The sequence below is a fragment of the Tiliqua scincoides genome, chromosome 7 (genome assembly GCF_035046505.1).
Source record: "Tiliqua scincoides isolate rTilSci1 chromosome 7, rTilSci1.hap2, whole genome shotgun sequence".
Taxonomy (NCBI): domain Eukaryota; kingdom Metazoa; phylum Chordata; class Lepidosauria; order Squamata; family Scincidae; genus Tiliqua; species Tiliqua scincoides.
Genome location: NC_089827.1, coordinates 69,142,903 through 69,165,173, shown reverse-complemented (window position 1 = coordinate 69,165,173; position 22,271 = coordinate 69,142,903). Strand labels below are relative to the sequence as shown.

The window sequence follows — 22,271 nt, the reverse complement described above, 5'->3', positions numbered from 1 at the left end:
TTCCTCCAGAAACTTGTCTAATCCCCTTTTAAAGGTGTCCAGGCCAGACGCCATCACCACATCCTGTGGCAAGGAATTCCACAGTCCAACCACACGCTGAATAAAGAAATATTTTATTTTGTCTGTTCTAACTCTCCCAACACTCAATTTTAGTGGATGTCCCCTGGTTCTCCTCAATCATGGTATCTCCTCAATCATGCATTCTTTCTGTTCCTCTTAAACTGCTGTAGGTCTAAAGGAAGAGTTGGCTTGCAAGTGGTACCTGACCCTATTGAAGTTGAAAGTCTCAGGCAGCCCAATCCAATTGGGTGCTTACACTGGTGGATCTCCCAATCCACAACCGCAAGTGCCAACAAATCTGCACCACTGTCATGCACTGTGGGACTGCCAGTACAAAAGGCTGGAGTCCCTCTGTACATCCCAACGGCCCACAAAGGCAGTACCAGAGTAGGTTAGGTGGTGGCAGGAAAGGTTGTGGGAGGCTTGGGGGAGTGGTGGGAAGCAGACAAGGCAGGGAAGGGAAGGGGGTGGATCTTAGTGGCAGACGCACATGCCAGGATCCTATTGCCCCTTTCCTGGTCTGCAGTCCTTACTTCTTTGGATGTTTGTACCCACCCCTGTGTATCTTAAATAGTGTTTTTGAAAAGTGGTCTCACAGACCACTAGTCATGATGCTAATTACCTCCTATCCCCAAGTTCAAAAGCTGTATGTCCTTGGATACCAGATGCAGAGGAGGGGGGGATGGACCTGTTTTCATCCCTTGCTTGTGAGATTCCCAGTGGTATCTAGTTGGCTGCTGTGTGCGGCAGGATGCTGGACTAGATAGACCTTTGGTGTGATCCAACAAGGCTCTTATGTTCTGAAGTTCAGCCCTGGATCCCTCCTACTGAACCAAGATTTCATCTTATATATGCACTTGGCAAAAGCATGGTGACCATATGTAAAGAGCAAAGCTGAAGGCTACATGCAAAAGGAAGTTTAGTTCCTCAAGGAGCTTCGGAGTGGAATTCACTCCTTTCTATTGCTTTTACTCTGAATTAAGTTATCAGGCATCTGTTGTGTGTTTGGAAAGGACACATGGCATCCAGTTGGCCCTGGATTACTTTGTGTTTTGGCCCAATGCAGGATCCGTTTGCTTGGGAGTAAATATCCTTCTTGCCCAAGGCCTATTCTGCTTTGCATCATTTGCAAAACACAACCTTACTCAGTTCTTAATGTCAATTGCCATGGATGATAGTCAGAGCTACGATGGCTACACACTCTGCCAGGATTTCATATACTTTCCTCATGTTGGCAACCTTCAGTCTCGAAAGACTATGGTATTGCGCTCTGAAAGCTGGTTCTGGAACAATGTCTAGTGTGGCTGAAAAGGCCAATTCGGGAGTGACAATCCCTTCCACACTGGGAGCAAGTGCAGTCTGTCCCTGGTCTGTCTCCCTGGCTATGGGCCTTCCTTCTTTGCCTCTTTGCCTCAGACTGTTGGCCAAGTGTCTCTTCAAACTGGGAAATGCCATGCTGCACAGCCTGCCTCCAAGCAGGCTGCTCAGAGGCCAGGGTTTCCCACCTGTTGAGGTCCACTCCTAAGGCCTTCAGATCCCTCTTGCAGATGTCTCTTGTATCGCAGCTGTGGTCTACCTGTAGGGTGCTTTCCTTGCGCGAGTTCTCCATAGAGGTGATCCTTTGGGATCCGGCCATCATCCATTTTCACAACATGACCGAGCCAACGCAGGCGTCTCTGTTTCAGCAGTGAATACACGCTAGGGATTCCAGCATGTTCCAGGACTGTGTTGTTAGGAACTTTGTCCTGCCAGGTGATGCTGAGAATGCGTCGGAGGCAGCACATGTGGAAAGCGTTCAGTTTCCTCTCCTGTTGTGAGCAAAGAGTCCATGACTCGCTGCAGTACGGAAGTGTACTCAGGACGCAAGCTCTGTAGACCTGGATCTTGGTATACATATACTTATACCCCATACTGTATACATACATACATACATAGTATACCCCATACTGCTAGAGCCGCAAACAGGAGGCTTTCTAAGACCTCTCTGGACCTCAGACCACCTCCCGCACATGGTGATGGCCCAACCTGCGGATTCAATTATCAGATCCCCCACGGATATTGAGGGCTGATTATACTTGCAAAAGAAAGAGAAAGGCGCTCATTTTGGTTAGGTTCAATGTGGAAGCATTTACTAAAGCTAGGTTAGGAAATACCATTACTCCATTACACCAAATGTATATGCTGCTTTCTGTTACGAGCTGTTGTTTTTGTAGTTATAAAATTCCTGAAAATGAATATAAAAATTATTGTGATTGCTTCAATGTTTTAAAGCAGGGAAAAATCTTCTACTTCAAATGCTAAGTAGTTAAAAAAAAACAACACAATTGGATATTTCTTTACACTTTCTCTAAACTGCCATTTGACATTTGCTGTAATTAGGATGCACTTTAGAGAAAATGCATGATTTAAACTTGGTTCCTCCATAGACTGAAAGGGTTCCCCCCCCCCCTTGTCATCACAAAGCGAAATGGAATGCTAAATCATGAATATTCAGCATGGCTCTCACATATTTAGCTACCCCGCTCTTATTAACAGTTATGGAAATGCCATTAAGAGCTATGTATCTCGAGAACTGATCAACGCATTAAGTTCTCTATTCAGAACATCTCTATTAATGTGTCAAGGGAGATGTCTGCAGTCCCTCCTGCTGTCTCTCTCAGTCTGCTAAAATAGTCTCTCTCCCATTCCTGTTTCATTGCCACTGTCATGTTACCCCACTCCATAAGACTCTGCAGTTATGCTCCATCATTTCAAAACCTGGCTGCTTCCCTTTTCATCCGTGTTTCATTTCTCCTTCTTTTTCAGTACACTTCATGGACCCAGCTGGAATTCTGTGATACAAAGTGGAGCAGGCTGGATTACTCAGTGGCAGTGGGCTGTGAGTCCCAGTGAGTATTCAGAAATTTCATGCTTCAGGCCTTCAAAAGCTGGTTTGGGTACCAGTCATCACTGAGTGAAGGTCTCAGGTTGTGTCTCAAGCATCACCACTTTATAAGCCATCTGAAATGGCAAGACTTGGGACTGTCTGAAAAGGGGAGCTGCAGGTAGTGAGAGCACGCAGTAGTTGGCCAGGTAGGTGGATGTTCTGATTCAGTCGAGGCAGGTTGGACTCAAGACCTTCTGGCATCCAAGGTTGCCTGCCCCTGCTGATGGGATGAAGCCAGCCTCTTCATCCCATCAGCATTCCCATTCCCTGGACTGGAAAAGGGAGATGGACTAAGAGGAAGTGTGTAGTAGGAAGAGCAGTGGAGGTGAGTATGCAGGTAGAAAAAGGATCCGCTTGCCAGTCTTTTGCCTGAAGCCACTTCCTCAGTCAGCCACGTGGATGGGCCAGCCCCGAGTCTTAAGGCAACATCCTATGTTCAGAGATGAGTAGTGGTATAGCTAATGATCGTGTAGCCCGGTGCCAAGCTCAAAATGTTGCCCCAGAAGTGAAGTCACAACCGGAAGTGACATCACACCCTGGCTTTTTAAAAAGTGAAAATTGGGGGGAACCCGCCTCCTCCCCCCAGCAGCTCACCACCCACTTGCTCTGCTGCCTTCCCCCAGTCAGTGGCATAGCTAAGGCATCTATCTGCTACCCGGGGTCAAAGAACATTTTGTAGCCCCCCCCTGCATGATAAAATCAAATTTAATTAAGTAAATAAATAAAAAAGTTATTGGTTCCATGCTGTATCATAATAACATCTCATTGGCACTCAGAACAATCAGTCTCATAGATCGGTTTGTAGTTAAGCAAATCCACTTTTTGTTCCACAAGACAGTTTTATTTTCATTTTCTTGTTAATTGGCCATAACTGTTGATAGGATACAGATATTCCAGTGCGGTTTGTTTCATTGCATTCTGCATTAAATTACCTTTCCAATGATCTATAACCTGATGGTATTATTCATACATACCAAGATTTTGGTCACTAGTGTCAAACTCAGCTTGTTGCCCCCCTAAAGCTTGATGCCTGGTGCAACTGCTACCCCCTGCACCCTCTTAGCTACGCCGCTGATTATGAATCATTTTGGATTTTGAATAGATGTGAGATGAATATAGTAGAGTATGCTTATGTGTGTGTGTGTATGTTTAAATTTAAATCCCCTTACACCTATTTAAGGCTCCTAGCCTGTAATGGGTCTCTTTGGACCGGCACCAGTTATTTCGATGGTGGAAGTCAGGAGAAAGAAAGGGGGTGGGGAGGTTGCTGAAAAAGGGGGTAGGATCCAGCGAATACCATTGCTACCAGATCTACCCCCTCCGGCACCCTCCCAGTCCCATCATGACTCTTCCACGCCCTGTTTCTCCCCCTCCCCGCCCCTGTTGCTGCTTTACCTGCTGTGGCAGATAGCTAGCAATCCACTGGTGGAGTGGGAGTGCTCCGTGCCCTGTCGGTGGCCTTCCACTGTCATAAAGGGATCCACCTGCTGGCCTGATCCTCAATAGAATTGGGCCATTTGTTTGCTTCAGATGTATATGGAACCAGATTGTACAATCGTGTTATCTCTCCGGTCATTTCCTGTTCCGCTCCTCTAACCATTCCTAACCCTTCGACTTGGTTGCTTCGCACATGACTCTCCGTGTCTGGTTTTCAGCATCAGAGCAAAGTTCTGACAAACCAGAAGGTTGGTGCAAGAATGAAACGGAACGAGCAAAATATAATCTGTTCTTCTGTTGTTTGCTTGTGGTCTGAAGAACTTCGCTTTTCTTAGCCGAAAGTGGAAATGGGCCATTTTGGCTTGATTATAAAGACAACATTGTGGCTCAGGATATTACATGATTTTAGGGTCCCAGGAGGTAATTACAAGCCGTCAAACTAAAACCTAAAACTAAAATGCAATGGGGCCACTCCGGAGGTCGCTTTTGTAGTGGCTTTGCCTTCACTGAGTAGTTTGGGCCACGGCTGTAATGAAGTGGTGGATGGTTCTGGGAAATGGCTCCGAATGTCGGCTGGCAAATTCTTGGCATCCTTCCTTTGTCCATCTGCCAACACAAATGTACATTTGTAATGTGGTCTGTGAATGCAGGTTGCTATCCTAACCACACTTTCCTGAGAGTAAGCCCCATTGAACAAAATAGGAGTTACTTCTGAGTAGAACTGGTTAGGATTGTTGCCTGGCAGCCCAATCCTATCCAATTTTCTAGTGCCAGTGCCTATGGGGTATGCACTGCTTCCTGTGTTGGGGGTGCAGTCACAGAGGCCTCCTTAAGGTTTGGGAACATTTGTTCCCTTACCCTGGGGCTGCATTGTGGTTGCACTGGTGCTGGAAAGTGGAAGTTTCTGAATGGTGGAAGACTGGACTTCTCTGAGGCCCGCTTGGGCTGTTTGGAGGAAGCCAATGAATAATCAGCAAGAGTTTCACTACTTTGTCATTGGCACGTATTATCTGTTTGTGCAGGGAAATGAGTTCACAGATCTTAAGGTATTCCACCAAGGCCAACGCTGAAGGCGGGCAGCATTCCCATCTGAAGTAATGCAGTTCAAGAAAAGTGTCACTGTTTGATTCTGCCAGCATGAGGGCAGGCTACATGAGTCTGCAAAGACAGCCAGCGTCTAAGGAAATCTAGGCCAGCTGGAGGAGGAAGTTGATTCTTTCAACCCTGCGCACTGATTATGAAAATTGCCCCGTTTGCCTTCAAAAATGATCTACTCCTGAAGCAAAATCACAATTTCAGGTAAAATTCCTACATCAAGAAGGCCATTTTCAGAACTGCGAAAGCAAGTGGCGATGAAATGAACACCTCTGTACTCGTGCATCTTAGTTTTGACCAGGCTTTCGGATTTCAGAATAGTCTGGATTTTGGATGTCCGGATAAAGGGTAATCTCCATATCTACTTTACCCAGGCTTTGCGCACTGGAGAGGACACTCTGTTCCAGAACCACCATTCAGAGCGCGATACCATAGTCTTCTGAGACTGAAGGATGCCAACAAGACGTGTATATAAGGTTTGGATGCTTGTAATCCTGCTCCCCTTTAGTCTTGTTCAGATAACATCAACATCCTCTATTGGAGATAAGAAAAAATGTGACCTCCTATACCCTAAAACAGTGGTTCCCAAACCTTTTAACATGGGGACCCACCTAAAAAAAATTTCACTTGACCAGCTGCTCAAGTCTCTGTGGCTGTAATGGTGATTGGGCAGCAGTGCTCCTCCCCAAGTAGCACATTGTTTAACCCTTGATGCACATAACCAAATCTGCCTTGTCAGTTTTGCGACCGACCAAAAATTGGGGTCTTGACACAGTGGTGGGGCCATGGACCCACAGTTTGGGAACCGCTGCTCCAAAACTAGGCTGCTCAGGCCAAACGGAAGTCAGATTACAAAAAAAATAGTCCAGGACAGCATACAAGTCAGCTTCACAAGTAGCAACACTGCCAGTAGCATAGAGGCATTCAGCAGATGTCTTTTTTTTGCTTTTTTTTTTTTTTTTTACAAAGGATCCTTTGGTACAGCTTAGAGAAGCTTAGACAAGAAATGCAGCGCAAATCACTGGTCAGTCCCCGACTTTGAAATCCGTTTACTTTGTACAGCCATGGCTGTGCAGTTAATATCCTAACTGAATGTCATGGAATGTATAAATAAATCCAGAAATTGTGCTATAATTAATATAGCATTTCTAGAACAGCTGTTTCAACCTACAGGCAGGTTTCTGAACATTCTTTCATTAACTGGCATACATTCTTATGCCTCTAATCTTTCTGTATATTTTTGCATACATTTTGATTTTTTCCTGATGTCTGGTTTTAGCTTGTGCCTTTGCAAACTCTTGAACTCCAAATATATAGTCTCATACTTGAAAGATTGGTTCAGGACCCTCATCCATCTAGGTCACAAGTTCCAAGAGAACATACACAAAGTGTGTGTGTTTTTTTAAAACCAATACATTCATAGTCAATTTATGTCATGCCTAAAAAATTCCACAGGGATTCATTTGAATGGTACAATGAAAAAAAAACTCTTTCCACAGAGATTTTTCTTGTATTTTTGTATTCTTGTCAGGATTTGGGCCGGGCCCCTGATTTACTTGCAACCAACAGAGGTATACTGGGTCCTTGCCCAGCCAACTCCTTCAGTGTGGCTCCTGTGGGACCATTTGCATTTTCAATCCATTAAGAAATTAGGGGGGGGGGGGGAAGGAATAAGTATTATACAGATTATTAGTGGCTATGAAACTACATAGGATCATAGAACAACCTCCCGGGAAATACCAGATGGACAAATGTCCAATTTAGGTTTCCTGCTTGAAATAAAATGATAACACTGTTACCAATAAGACCTGCAATTGCCATGAACTCTCCTTTCAATTAACACATGAGGGCTACAAAAGCATAAATTAGATGATGGAAATTTATGAAATTCATGTGCTCGATGAAAGGGAAGTGTACAAGTTATCCACAGATGTCCTAGTGGGCTTTAGGCCTGCATTCTTTCCAGGTCCCCTTTCCAAGCCATTCCTTGTCTTCCTCTTTAAGCCTGTTCATATTCTGTGACTCCACATGAGGAAGGAGTTTGCCAGAAATGCTTCTTGTGTTGGCAGTACTTCACACTGTGTGACATTTCAAAACAGGTTTCTGTGTGTGCAGTTCTTTACTGTACGAGAGTAGCCGACCTCACGTAACATTTCCATGTATAGGTTGAAGCAATCTGTACAGTGAGCTGCTGTCAGATGTTATGCCTCCCTGTGGAGCTCTTACCAGGTAGAAACATTTATTTTTGCTCCTCATACAAAACTGTGAACACGAAACTGTGCCGTCTGACACCCCACCAAACTGATTTAGCAAACAGAAATTTGGTTCATATGAGCATTATTCCGAAGTGTCCTCAACATAAGAAGAGCCCTGCTGGGTCAGGCCGAAGGCCCATCTTTGTTCAGCTTCCTGGATCTCACAGTGGCCCACCTCAGGGACAGGGCGGATCCAGTGTTTTTGTTTGGGGGGGGGGAACCCTTGAGCACTACCAACTCCAGAGCCCAGGTCAACCAGGTGGGTAGACCTGGGCTCCAACTTGAACTTGATGACCTCCATGGCCAAGGTTTGCTGGGTGGATAGATATGGGCTGCCACCTGGCCTTGGAGCCCAGGTCTACCAGCTGGGTAGATCTGGGCTCACAGCTGGGTAGACCTGGGCTCCAGCAAATCTCGCTGGCTCCCACCCAGTAGGTGTTCCTCTGGCACCCAATTTTGCTCATGCCTTATGTGTTTACTGAGGGTTGCACAGGTAATAACAAGGAGTTACAATCTGAATTCACATTGGTAGCAAAAATAAAAGTACATGTCTAGTGAACTGTCATGGAGTATTTCAGTCCAATCCTAATGGGCGTATCCACTGCAGCAGAGCCTGCCTTACAGTAGTCATAAAAGCCACTAGTGTGTGAAGTTGCTCACTGCTGGGGTGCTGGCCAGTGGTGGTCCTGACCACTGGGCCTCCTGAGGCAAGCCTAGAAGTGCTGTGCTGCCCCCACCTTCCAAGGCCGCCGGGGGGGAGGGCCTTAAAATGTCACTTCCTGTTTTCCTCTGAAAACAGTTTCCAGGACCATGGGGAGGCAGTGGGTGTGGGCAGCCTTTGAGTAGCATGGCAGGAGGGAGGTGCCTATATTGGAATTGCGGAAGATCTGGCGAGGAGGTAGATGTGGTGCCAGCAGTGGCCCCTTTAAGGGTAAGGCCTGGGCATCCAGCAGAGTGTGCTGCACAGCTGCAGCCACTGGAAGGCAATAGGGCCCTCAGGGATATAAGGAGCACCTGAGGCAGGAAGAGGGGTGTGGGTTGTAGAAGGAGTGCAAGTTGGAGGTAGGAGAGGAGACTTGGCTTATTGACTTTGGAATCTGACCTCGGACTGTGACTTGGCTTATTGACTTTGGACTTTGCCCTGGATACTCTGACTTTGTGACTAACGGACTGACTAATGGACTACTCGACCAGGCTGCGGAGAGCTGAAGAGCTGAGGTGTGCTGCTAAACCAGGAAGGACTGCTGCCTTAGGAACTGGGTCCCTGCAGTTTAAACCGGCAAGCTACCCTGGTGGTGGAGTCTAGCAGTGTTGCTGTAGAGAACTGGGGCCATTGTTGGGGAACGAAAGGGGAGCTAATTAGCTTAGAATGGGCATAAGTTCCCTAAGTGAGGCTTGAAGTGGGAATCTGGCAGAACAGTGCCACCCCCTTCGGTTGTGCTGCCTGGGAGGACTTGCACCCATGGACCCTGATAGATATGCCACTGGCACTGGCGGAGATGATGCAGAAGCCCACCATGCACTGGAAAACTGAGTAGCACCCACTGACCATGTTGTGTTGATAGCAAGGGTGGAATGGGGCTGGGGGAGGGCAGAACAAGGTAAAACAGGTGAGGGTAGGATGCATGTGGGAAGGCGGTGAGGGGGTGACTTGTGCCAGATGCTATCCCCTTTCTTGCTTCCTGACATGCCCCCTTTCTCTTTTCAGACTTGTGCCCCCCACAGGATGCAAGCCTTTTTGACACAGCTGCATTGGTGGGGGGGGGGGGGAAGAGGGGGAGAAGAGGTTTGGGCTGTTTTAGTACTACTACCATCTAAATCTTCTGATGTATAAACATCTGAAAAAGCAGACAAATTTGATCTAATGTACCTGCATATGGTGATTAAAACACATTATTTGTGATTGACAAATGTCAGTGACTTCCACATGCTAGTGTATCCTCTTTTTCTTCAGAAAAAAAGCACATAATCACAACCCGTTGTTTAATTAACAATTCCTTCTTAAGGCACAATCCTCCTGGGATGTCTACAAGGTGGATTTGAGATTCATGGCATAAATCTCATCTCATCACGGCATCTAATCTAATTCTGAAGGCAGAACTGACATTTCTCCCTGACGCATCCTGAAATTGAAAAAAAAAGAAGGTTGCTAAATGTCACTCCGGTGCCAAGGCTGTCATCGATGAATTGGAGAAAAGACTTAAGTATGGACATATAACCAGTTTCCTTGTCTACTTTCACCTCTGCCCCTCGGTTACAAGAGAATGGTGACGTAGCTGAACGGCTCCTGCGGCGCAGAGTCTGTACAAAATCATTTTAAAAAATGGTGTGGCACCGCATTGAGTTGTTGACCCAACATGGCACAAGGTCCAGTGTTCCAATAAATCGGTTTTTAAAGCGCCACCAAATTGCTGTTACGGACAACATGGCTGCCCTGTTGGAATACATCATAACGAAAGAACAAGCTGTCCCATCACTCCTGGTGAAGTAATCGTAAGGGAATCTCATGAAAGAACATAAGAACAGCCCCACTGGATCAGGCCATAGGCACATCTAGTCCAGCTTCCTGTATCTCACAGCGGCCCACCAAATGCCCAGGGAGCACACCAGATAACAAGAGACCTGCAAGGCTTCCTGGGAATTGTAGTTAAGAACATAAGAACAGCCCCACTGGATCAGGCCATAGGCCCATCTAGTCCAGCTTCCTGTATCTCACAGCAGCCCACCAAATGCCCAGGGAGCACACCAGATAACAAGAGACCTGCAAGGCTTCCTGGGAATTGTAGTTAAGAACATAAGAACAGCCCCACTGGGTCAGGCCATAGGCCCATCTAGTCCAGCTTCCTGTATCTCACAGCGGCCCACCAAATGCCCCAGGGAGCACACCAGATAACAAAAGACCTCATCCTGGTGCCCTCCCTTGCATCTGGCCTTCTGACATAGCCCATTTCTAAAATCAGGAGGTTGCACATACACATCATGGCTTGTAACCCATAATGGATTTTTCCTTCAGAAACTTGTCCAATCCCCTTTTAAAGGCGTCCAGGCCAGAAGCCGTCACCACATCCTGCGGCAAGGAGTTCCACAGACTAACCACACGCTGAGTAAAGAAATATTTTCTTTTGTCTGTCCTAACCCTCCCAACACTCAATTTTAGTGCATGTCCCCTGGTTCTGGTGTTATGTGAGAGTGTAAAGAGCATCTCCCTATCCACTCTGTCCATCCCCTGCATAATTTTATATGTCTCAATCATGTACCCCCTCAAGCGTCTCTTTTCTAGGCTGAAGAGGCCCAAATATCTGTGAAAGTCTACATAGTTCAGATGAGATTGGAGTCAAACATTTAGCTCTGTGATATTCCAAAGAAGACTGTGGCCCTGTACCACTGACTTTATGGTCCACTTCTATCCAGGCCTTCTGCTAACAGAACTTGCGTTCCATCAGAGGAAGGCCTGGGCTGCAGCATGACAGAACAGGGTCACCAATGCGAATGGCTGGCGACCTCACACAAGTGCCAACAAAATGCCCAGCCACCACAGGTGCCAGTAAATAGTGATGGGCTGTGGGCAGAGGTGGGAGGATCTGTCAGCAGTCATTCATGCTGGATCCTGTCCCCACAACCCTGCCCCAGAATGTCCCTAGCTCTCCCAGGGATGTACACCAGCTCCATAACTGGTGTGGTTCCAAGGAGACCCACAGGTGACCAGAAGGCCTACTTGGAAGTAAGTAAAAATGTTTTTACTTACCACCAATTTGCCTTTTGCTCACCACCCCATCGTTGAGGTGATGCCTGTGTTATTCATTCCTAGTGGCTGGCAACAGGGGTGTCCCCTGACATTGGCTGCTAATTAACCCGGTGCCTACCCCTACTTCTTGCTTAGTTCATCCTCACAATGCTTCTTTTGTTGCCAGTGTTGATGCAAGACGCCTCACCATGGATAATGGGCTATGGTGGTGCCCATCAACATTGGGAGGTGCCCGTGGTGGTGCCCATCAACACAGCATTACTGGGAGGGACAGCACTCATGTTGCTTTTCCTTGGCCGGTGTGCCAACATTAGTGCTCCATTGGTGTGGTGTTTCCAGGATGGGCTTAGGATATGACGGACACCATGTTGGCATCTGTGTGCCATCAGTGCAGCATCCCAATAGGATTGGGTCTTAAGTACATGATGTTTACATGTTCATGGATAATTCTATGCATGGCCCTTTATGTTGTAGAACGAGGAACTCTTGGGGCTTCACATGCTCAGTAAGGAGGTTTCTTTGATGGGCTTCAAGTTTCTTCATAATGCATTTGTTGCTATGGAGTTTCAAGTCTAGCTTGAAAAGTACCACCTGCAAGCTGGAAGTTTTAAACCCTTGAGCAGCTTGACTTGGGGAATGTGAACACTTGGGAAGAAAATGTTTTGTTTCTGTGCTTACTTGAGTACTCTGTTAAGTCATTTTTTAAAAAAATTATCATACAGGTTTTCTCTTTATTTATCTGTGTCAGAAGTTCAGAAGACATAGAGCAGGGGTATCAAACTCATTTCGTACAGAGGGCCGCATAGCTGAGGGCCTGAAGTGATGTCATTAGGCAAGAAGTGATGTCATTAAACAGGTCATAACCAAAAATAAACACTTTCTCACTTAGGAACTCATTAGCTGCAAATAACAAAAGAGAAAATATATGAATCTTGATCTTATTTCAAGTTATGGAAGAGCCCAATTTTCACGTGGGCTGCCTTTTCAGCAGTAACACCTCAGCACTACTCAGCAGCTGAACACTTGAGGGCCGTATAAAAAGCTTCCGCAGGCCTCATCCAGCCCCCGGGCCTTATGTTTGACACCCCTGACATAGCGGATGAGGGGGGTCACAGTGCTGAAATGTTTGGGAACCACTGGTGTTGGATGTAAGGGTTTGTGGTGTTCCTGTGTTACCCTGCACATGCCTGATCTCATCTGATCTGGGAAGCTAAGCAGGGTCAGGCCTGGCTAGTACTTGGATGGGAGACCGCCTGGGAATACTGGGTGCTGTAGGCTTATACCATGATCTCGGAAGCTAAGCAGGGTCAGGCCTGGTTAGTACATGGATGGGAGACCGCCTGGGAATACTGGGTGCTGTAGGCTTATACCATAGTCTTTCGAGACTGAAGGTTGCCAACCATTTGTAGCCATTTGTGTAAATGCTGATGAATGAATGTTTATCGCCTGTAACCACAGGTTATGACAGGTGCTGTTTTCAGATTAAAACCATTTTACGAACCTGTACCAGGTTTGAATTTGGTCTCCTGACAGTGGCAGTCCTGGGGGGGGGCAGGGGGCAAATGCTCCGTGCCTGTGGGCCTTTTGGGTTGGCACTGCCGCGCCTGCCATGGCATTGCCTCTACCCACTGTACCACCACTGCCGCCTGCCCTCTGAAGACGTTCCGGGGGGCAAGCTAAGCCCTGAGCTGTGACTGTGGGCACTCTGGAAGTCTTCTGAGGCCTCCGGAGCGCCACTAACAGTATTTCTGGCTCTCCGACGAAAACCGGAAGTATTGTTTAAAGGTGTTCTGGAGTTCCCAGAAAGCTTTTGGAGCTCTGTGGAACGTCACATGAGACAAGGTAAGTATCCTGGGGGAGGCGGTGTGTTGCAGGGGCGGGTCGGTGTGTTGTGGTCCTGTGCCCCAGGACCCACAACAGTCTCCTGTACCGCTTTCCACATTGCTAGGCAGTTATTGCTTTTGACACTTCCTTGCCGCAGTAGACGAGGAAGCAAACTCTTTTGTTAAGTAGTTCATCCTTCAGCTGCTGGTTGGCAAGCTTCAGTCTCGAAAGAACTATGGTATAAGCCTACAGCACCCAGTATTCCCTGGCGGTCTCCCATCCAAGTACTAACCAGGCCTGACCCTGCTTAGCTTCTGACGAGATGAAATAATCAGACGAGATGAAATAATACCATTTCTGCTGGGTTGACCACAGCCACTATAGGTAGCCATGCGCATTATTTTGAGCCGTGCTTTCTTGTCTTTCGGAGCTTTCCACATGTTCCGCCTGATGGCACTTAGCATTCACGCCTCTCGGTCTCCACGCCTTTGGACGCAATCTCCATTCAGATAAGCCTGTTTTCTATATTTTATTCATGCTGTCTCCTATCATGGGAAACCTTATAAGCATCTGAGAGACCTGTAAGCAATCCCACTTCGGGAGTAAAACGTATTAGCATTTTAATAGCATCTGCGTTCCAGGAAGTCTCTCTTGTTTGGTTGCGCTGTCAGCAGACCTGCTGGCTGGTTCCTCTTGCCCATCCTTGAACATTTACAATATAGCCGCATTGCAAGTAACAGTTGGGAGCTGAATGACTAGCTGTTTCAGCCATTATAGATCTCTACTTCGTTCGGCTACATGTCACTGCTTTGTTGTGTTTGATTGCTAGAAAATGTCCTCAAAACAGTAATGGTTTTGGTTACAGTTACAATTTTGGGATTGATTTCAGAATTTTATAGCCGCAGAGAGGTGGTGCATTACATACTGTAGGTGCTGGAATGCGCTGAGTTAAGTGGTCTCACTCAGCGTTGGACCCATTCCGGGCAGTGATGGCGATGCGCAGGAGTTCCTGAACATTGCCGTTGCTGCCCGGAATGGCTCCAATGTCAAGCGGAAGGGCTGCTTAGGTGTTGCGTTGTGGCACCTGTGGCACTTGGCGCACAGCTTCTTCCCCCATAACGACGCCACTGCAGAACTGACAGGTTCCTATCTATGGCAGCTTTCATCTTGCCTACGGAATTTGCTGTATCTTTTGTTTTAGATAGGCGCTTAAAAAAAAACTTTTTAAATATACATTCTCAGCTGGTTGTATTTTTTCCAGAAGGCGAGCACTTCTTGCTAACCCACAGGCAAAACAACCCTCAGTCTCAGCAGAAGTGTGAAATATATTGCCATTCTGTGAAACAGAAATTAATGCCCTCATTAAGAGATCCAGGTGCAGCAGTTTTACACTCATTTCTCTTGTACCTGAGCGCCTTTCCTCCTCTGTTGCCTTAAAAAAAAAAAATTCTTCTTTTTTATCTTGCGTCCATTTAACAGATTGCATGCCTGTGGCAAAGTTTTATCATTGTTTCAGAGCCCAATCCTATTCCCCCCCCACTGACGAAGCGGTGCCAAAAAGGCGCACGCTGTATCCAGTGAGAGTGGGTATCATGGAAGTGGTGAGTTTTGGGGGATTCCTTGAAATTTAACATTCTTGGGAATGAGGATTTAACCTGCCTTTTTAAGACAGTTATCGTAGTTAAGTGTTTCTGTGCCTTTAAGGAGGAATAAGATGATAGGCTGACCCTTATGAGAGATTACACAGGGGTATCTAATTTAATGTTATGTAACCTGGTGTATGTGCTAGCTTGGGGATAGGCTAAGAATGACTTGGCAAAATAATCTTATTTTGCCTTTTGTGACTGCCATAAGACAGTTAATACTGGCTGAACACTCATTCTGCCAATAGTAGTGCCCATGGTCTGCAGGTGTGCCGCGGGATTTGCGGAGGGAGTAATTTATTAGTATGGCCATTGGGGGATGTGAGTCCTCTGCCAGCGTCCTTGTCGATTGATCTCAGAAGCTAAGCAGGGCCAGGCCTGGTTAGTACTTGGATGGGAGACCGCCTGGGAATACCGGGTGCTGTAGGCTTATACCATAGTCTTTCGAGACTGAAGGTTGCCAACTGATGGCACCTTGTCAAAGATTTTAGCACCTTGTCCATGTGCCATGAGATGAAAAAGGTTGGAAACCACTGCCCTAAATGGTTAATGATGAGCAAAAAGGTGAAGTTCCCCCACCACGGAATCTCCATGGGAAAAAAAGAAGCTGCACCTGATAGATTTCTGCCTGATAGATGCCTGTCTGTTATGCCACTGGTCAAGAGCTCGTGCAGCTCTGTTCATATAACCATGAAAGACCACTGGGTTGGAACCATGATCGGTACTGCCACGTTACTATGGGGCTCCATTTTGCCGGTTGCGATAGATGGAGCTTTGCATGTACTTAAAATTTGTGACTTTTTTGCTTTCCACCTTCCCCTGCAAGCCTCTGAAAATCCACTCCTAAGGGTTGGGAGACCACCCCCTTGCCCCTCCCCAACAACATTGCAATAGGGGTGGCATATCATGTATTGGCAACCTTCAGTCTCGAAAGACTATGGTATCGCGCTCTGAAAGGTGGTTCTGGCACAGCGTCTAGTGTGGCTGAAAAGGCCAATCCGGGAGTGACAATCCCTTCCACACCGGGAGCAAGTGCAGTCTGTCCCTGGTCTGTCTCCCTGGCTATGGGCCTTCCTTCTTTGCCTCTTTGCCTCAGTCTGTTGGCCAAGTGTCTCTTCAAACTGGGAGAGGCCATGCTGCACAGCCTGCCTCCAAGCGGGCCGCTCAGAGGCCAAGGTTTCCCACTTGTTGAGGTCCATCCCTAAGGCCTTCAGATCCCTCTTGCAGATGTCCTTGTATCACAGCTGTGGTCTACCTGTAGGGTGCTTTCCTTGCACGAGTTCTCCATAGAGGAGATCCTTTGGGATCCGGCCATCATCTATTCTCACGACATGACCGAGCCAACGCAGACGTCTCTGTTTCAGCAGTGAATACATGCTAGAGATTCCAGCACGTTCCAGGACTGTGTTGTTTGGAACTTTGTCCTGCCAGGTGATGCCGAGGATGCGTCGGAGGCAGCGCATGTGGAAAGCGCTCAGTTTCCTCTCCTGTTGTGAGCGAAGAGTCCATGACTCGCTGCAGTACAGAAGTGTACTCAGGACGCAAGCTCTGTAGACCTGGATCTTGGTATGTTCCGTCAGCTTCTTGTTGGACCAGACTCTCTTTGTGAGTCTGGAAAACGTGGTAGCTGCTTTACTGGTGTGCTTGTTTAGCTCGGTAGTGAGAGAAAGAGTGTCCGAGATCGTTGAGCCAAGGTACACAAAGTCATGGACAACCTCCAGTTCATGCGCAGAGATTGTAATGCAGGGAGGGGTGGCATAACAGGAAGGGGAAACAGTTGAAAATCAAAGGTCCCAGTATACAAGAGGAAAAGTCTTCTGTTCACACAAATGCACCTTTGGATCCAAGCTGTCAAACCTAATGCACATCACCATGGGTACTCTGATTTGTAAACAGAGACTGGAGTGAACAGACACCCTCCCAATCACTGCTGTGTTGGACTTAGCTGTGTGTGTGAAGTGGAGTCAAGATCTTCTGGTTTCATGCAGTGCTATACAACTATTCAGAAGTGGGAAAGCTTGCTATTGTGTGCCCACCCCATTGTTATGTGCACCTGTGTAAGAACAAACCTTCAGTACACTGTTGGCAACCTTCCGTCTCAGTACACTAAACCTTACAATGTTCACCATGTCCTTGAAACAGTTTCTACACCCAGGCATAGGTTGTATTGGCAATTTCAATACAATTGCAAAATTCATCGACTTCAGTACTTAAATAGAAACTATTCAATTGATTTGAAGACAAGAAGTACGCCACAAGGATATGATTTTGGAAAAAAAAATGTATTGCTTTTCATTACATGACACAATAACAAAATGTGCTCATGAATCGCAGCCGAAAAGTCAAGCGCACAGATCTCCATTTTAAAGAGCTGCCTGCCGCTTTCATGACTGGAAGTGCCAATAATTGGCACTGGTTTTGAAATATTATCTGAAAACCTGAAAAATATTATCAGCACTCAGTATGAAAAGTCAATACTTTCCCAAAATATGTGGTACAATAATTTCCCTGAGAAATTGGAATGCTAGAGATTGAGACACTCCGGCCACAGAAGACGGCAAATGGAGTGTTCTCAATCTCGTAGGGCAACAGTAACCAAAACAATATACTTCTGTGCTGCCTGTCGAGAGCAGATGCTTATGAGGGAAGTAAGTCATAAATTTTGTAGGACTCTTGCAGCGGTACCTAAGTGATGCATTATCTTACGGATGCCTCATTGACAGACAGACGCTTCAATGATCCTTAAAAAGTTTAAGAAAACGTACAGTTGGTCCTTGGCATCCACATAAGTTCCATTCCCAGAACCCCTGCAGATTCCAAAACCCGTGGATAACCGAGTCTGTTTGTCTGGACACTCATCAGATGTGTCCAGAAGCACCTTCCGGTCACATCCGGAAGTGTTCTGAGGCTCGGATAGGCTGCACACCTCAGGAGCCCCCAGTGGTATCACAAGGGCACGCCCAGTGTTCAGTCGCATCCAGGAGGTCAGGTGGGGCCCTCCACCACTGGTTCAGAACCTGCGGTGAGTCAAATTCAAGGGTTCTGAACCTGTAGGTTAAAAGGGCCAATCTGTTCCACATTATGGAGAAGATAACGTAAAGATATATAACTTTCTATCTCCTTACAAAGGAGATTAAGAGCACAATCTAATGGTTTTTCCTGCCACAGCATGCACCCATGGGCTGTGCTGCATGCTATGGTGGAGGGGGGGGAGGCTTACACCTTCCCGTAAGCCTGCTGTGTGCAGAGGGTCTCCACGGATCTGTGCCCATTCTTCAGCAGGCGCAAGTCTGAGGAGACAAAGGATGGCTCACTCCAGAGGGGGTAGTATCTAGTGCAAATCACCCACACTGGGTACTGCCCCCTCTTCCTGCCCTCCCCCTGTTCCACCCCTCCTACTCTCTCATCATTGCCAGGGGTGGGGGGTGTTTCTCTTACTGCTGCTGTTATAGCAGTAGAAAACAGCAGTTCTCAACCTGCTGTGCACAATTATAGCAAAAATAAAATGAGTTAGTAGACCCTTTGTTTGAACTGTATTAGAACTCAAACAAAATAGAATAATTATGCTCAGCAGTGGCTTATTTCTTAAAGGTCAGGTGCTGAGCGTTGAACAAAGTCAATTGTTTTCTGAAAGCACTCCCAGCATTTATGATTTAAAATGAGTTCAGTGGGTTAAGGCAGGGCTTCCCAAGGTGTGGGTTGCGACCCACTGGTGCGTTATGAGTCCAAGCCCATTGGGTCACAATTTGGGTTCTCCCACCTGCCCCTGCGCTGGTTTGGCTCCAAATAGGAGCCACACCAGAAGCTCCAGTACTTACCAGAACCTTGGGAGTCCTTTCCCAGCCTGGTTACCCACTCTACAGGCATCAAAATAGCTCCCAGAAGTCTCCACAAGCCACTTCTGGTTTGCTTCTGAAAATCGGAAGTGGCTTACAGAGGTTTCCAAGGGCCATTCTGAGACCTTCAGAGAGCTGTAGAATGGGTTGGTGGACTGGGTGAGGCCTCCAGCACCACCAGGAGCATCGTGAACCACCACAGAGGACAAGGTGGGTCACAGCGTTGCCACATTTGGTTAAGGTTAAACTATAAGAGGGTAAGGAAATGTGAAGACTGGCAAGAACTGGACTCTGATCTAAGTCTGATGGACTTATAAGTCTGAGGTATAAGACTTGGTATACGTCTTAGGCAAAGTGGGTTGAAAAAGAGGGGATAGGATCCTGGCGCATGCTGGTGGTGCTGAGGGCCCCTAGGTTTTTGTTGAAATATTAGCATCATTTAGCATCATTTAGCATCATCATGAAATATTAGCATCATTAGCATAACCCCTGCTAATTGGGTAAGAGGCACTTTTTCAAGTGGGTGCTCCTTTTTTTTTAGCAGGGGGAGAGTAACTGGCCCACCTCACCCCAGCACTGTCTGTTCTAGTGGCTGTCTGCTGGTATTCATTTGCATCTTTTTAGATTGTGAGCCCTTTTGGGACAGGGAGCCATTTAGTTATTTGATTTTTTCTCTGTAAACCGCTTTGTGAACTTTTAGTTGAAAAGCGGTATATAAATACTGTTATTATTATTATTATTATTATTATTATTATTATTATTATTATTATTATTAATCATCATCATCATCATCATCATCATCATCATCATTTCCTAAAAAGGAATAGTTGCTTGGTACTGAGGGAGCTCTATGGTTTTTGTGTCAGTGGTTCCCAACCTGGAGTACGTGTAACCCCAGGGGTACTTGCCAGGACCTTTAGGGGTACTTGAAAAAGAATTGAATGGCAGCAGAAAAAGACAGGTCTGTATTAGAATGCCTTGTGGGGCTGGCAGGATGGAAGGTAGCTGGCTGGCTGGCAACCTTCAGTCTGGAAAGACTATGGTCTAAGCCTACAGCACCTGGTATTCCCATGCGGTCTCCCATCCAAGTACTAACCAGGCCTGACCCTGCTTAGCTTCCGAGATCAGACGAGATCAGGCATGTGCAGGGTAACAGTTGCTGTGGAAGGTAGCTGCCTAGCTGTGAAAGCCCTAGTAACTGCTAGTTTCTGATCATCTTCTCATGTATTATTAGATATGGATCCGTGGTTGAAAACGTATAAATTTGAACTAAAATAAACTATATTAATTGCAAACATTTTGCTTACATGAGGGGTACAATTTATGGAATTGGGCTGCCAAGGGGTGTGCAAATGAACCACTGCCCTACATGAAGCAGCAACTGTTGCCCTGCACATGCCCAATCTTGTATGATCTCGGAAGCTAAGCAGGGTCAGGCCTGGTTAGTACTTGGATGGGAGACCACTTGGGAATACCAGGTGCTGTAGGCTTATAACATAGTCTTTCCAGACTGAAGGTTGCCAACCTACATGAAACCACAACTATCTTCCTCTGAGGCGGTTGAGCATTGGGTTCTCTTCAAGCTTGGCATTTTATCCACCGTATTCTGTGGCCTCCGAGGGAAACGAGGCTTCCTTTTATCTGTGCGCAGGCAGGCTTAATTTTAACTCGAATTATATAGAATCAGTCATAAATGGGAATGGTCAGCCCTTTTGTGAGGTGATTGGTATAATCTTTATCTAATCGGGAACAGGCACTATATTTGGGGCTTTTAGCTGCGAGCCGTTCGTAGCAGAAGCGGGAAGGAAGTAAATGGTTCCTCTGCTTACTATAGCAGAAAGGCTTTTTGCCGTACTGCCCCCTCACTGATAGATCTATTAAATGATCTCCCTTTAAAAGAGAGGCTAATGGATCTGCAACTATACTGATGAAAATGTGCCATCCCAGCCCTTCTCTTATTAATAGAAAATGCTGGCCCTTACATTTTGTTTTCTATAAGTTTGTCATTTTATCCACCATATTCTTTGGGCTCCTTGCTAAATGTACTCCTACCTGCCTCTACAGTGCAACTGAATTCTAAGTGTGTTGCCCACTTACCACCTCATTTGAAAACATGCTACTAATATGGACTGGTTTCTTGTTATATCTTATTTCTTCTTTCCTCAGTCCCCCCCCCAAAGTTTATTAAATTGCCCCGCTGCAGGTTGTCCACAACTACAAGATCCTTAATAGAAGTCTATCCAGCCACTGCTTAAAGATCTCCAGCAATGAAGAGTCTACCGCAGTGGTTCTCAACACTTTTAAAACCGGGACCCACTTTTTAAAATGACAATCTGTCAGAACCCATCGGAAGTGATGTCATTAATTGCAAGTGATGTCATGGCCAGAAGTGACATCAAGCAGGAAAATTGCTAACTGCCCCCATGTGACAAAATCAAATGAATTAAGTAAGTAAACTAAAATTTAATTAAAACATTTATAATCTAAATGCATTTGTCTTTCGGGAGCAACTGATAACAACTCTATCTTCCAAGTGTCAACCTTCTCACATTTTTATTGGTATTTATACTTATTTATCATGCATTTATTTGCATTTATATCTATATATCACCTCTGAACTATCTGTTCACCAAGCTGAATGTGCCCAACAAGCTTACTAAAAAATATCTATAGTTGCCAACAACAACAGGTAGTTTTTAAATGGTCAGAGAGAAATTCTCTCCCAAAAAAAAGGCTGGATCGTAAATGTAATTCAAGAAGCACTGTTAAAACACCAGGCACTGCCAGTCTGTCATGCTCCTGAGGGATGCGATAATGTCTTTTCTCATTGTCCTCTTTTCCTTTCACTTTTTTATTAGCAGGTGATGCCCTACGGCCCTACACCTTGGCTCCTGGAAGGAAGTGACGATGACGTGACATTGCGGTGGTCCAATGGCTTCACAGTCACTTACTTCTGGGTTGCAAGGCAAGATGAGACCCTACAAATAGTGGCAAGAGGCTCAGCATGGACGGGCTTCTCAAGCAATGAAGAAAGCACCCATGGAGCCCTGCCTGCTGAGCCACAGTTTTCAGCATCACGTCTGTTCTCACTGCTGGGCGGTGAGCATCCCACAATGCCCCTGTGTAGTCACCACGGCACCCAAAGGAGTGGGAACCACTTTGGGAACCACTGCTTTATTAGCTTAGTATTGTGAAGGATGCAATTTAAAACACACTTACTAGGGAGAAAATGCTACTGGACACAGTGGAACTACTTCTGCATACTCATGTGTAAGGATGAGCTGTTAGAGCCCAATCCTAAGTGCTCGACCGGCTGCTGCAGGTCCCTTGCGCTGCCCCAGGAGTGTCAAAAACATGCCATAAGGTTTGACTCCATAAGGATTGGTCATAAGGTTTGATATAGCAAATGAGCAATGAGCAGGGAGGCTGACATAAAGATATATGCCAGCT

The 22,271-nt window shown here is 46.3% G+C and overlaps 1 pseudogene; it reads right to left on the bottom strand.

Annotated features, from left to right (window-relative positions):
- Positions 1–19,868: 19,868 nt before the first annotated feature.
- Positions 19,869–19,988, bottom strand: LOC136658117 (5S ribosomal RNA; annotated as a pseudogene).
- Between the last annotated feature and the right edge of the window lie 2,283 nt (positions 19,989–22,271).